This window comes from Bison bison, unplaced genomic scaffold (genome assembly GCF_000754665.1).
Source record: "Bison bison bison isolate TAMUID 2011002044 unplaced genomic scaffold, Bison_UMD1.0 scf7180017854131, whole genome shotgun sequence".
NCBI classification, from domain to species: domain Eukaryota; kingdom Metazoa; phylum Chordata; class Mammalia; order Artiodactyla; family Bovidae; genus Bison; species Bison bison.
This window is the reverse complement of record NW_011484704.1, coordinates 18,902-19,728: the sequence shown is the minus strand read 5'-3', so window position 1 is coordinate 19,728 and position 827 is coordinate 18,902. Positions and strand designations below refer to the sequence as shown.

At 55.9% G+C, this 827-nt stretch overlaps 1 pseudogene; it reads left to right on the top strand.

The window, feature by feature from the left end:
* Positions 1–6: 6 nt before the first annotated feature.
* On the top strand, positions 7–733 carry LOC105000101 (annotated as a pseudogene).
* The last annotated feature ends 94 nt before the right edge of the window (positions 734–827 follow it).

Below are 827 nucleotides of genomic sequence, written 5' to 3'. Positions count from 1 at the left end.
AGTCACAAAGTCCATAGGATGCAGGACTTCGATGGACAGATAGTCCAGGTCGCCTGTGGTCAGGACCATAGTCTGTTCCTGACGGATAAAGGATAAGTGTATTCTTGTGGCCTGGTCACAGGTGTGCAAACAGGTCTGGGTCACTATGACATCACCAGCATGCCCACCAAGCTGGGCGGAGATCTTGCTGAAGTGAACGTTGTCCAGGTGGATACCTATGGGGACTGCTGCCTGGTCGTGTTGGCCAGTGGGGGCTTCTTCAGGTGGGGGAACTCTGAGTACCTGTAGCTTGCCTCTGTCACCTACTCCAGACAGGTGAACGTCCCCCTGGTGCTTGCCCTTCTCAGGAGTGGCGTGGGTGAAGCAGGCTGTGGGGGTGGGGGGACAGGCTGTGCTGTATTAAACAGAGAAGGACACGTTTTTGTCTGGGGCTACGGAATTCTTGGGAAGGGACCAAACCTCCTGGAAACTGGTCTTTCAGAAATGATTCCACCCACTCTCTTTGGCCTGACGGAGTTCAACCCAGGAGTCCAGGTTTCCTGCATTCGCTGTGGACTTAGCCATTTTGCTGCTCTGACCAACAGAGGAGAGCTGTTTGTGTGAGGCAAGAACATCCAAGGGTGCCCGGGTGGAAGACCAGTACTTCCCGTGGAGGGTGACTATTCCTGGGGAGCCCGTGGGCATGGCATGTGGTGTGGATCACATGGTGACTCTGGTCAAGTCCCTCATCTGAACCTCCTCCTTGATCCTTTGGAGCCTGGCCCTGGCCTCAGGACCATTTGCCTGCTCAGCAAGGGCAGCCGCGGGGCTCTGAATGGGGCCTGAGA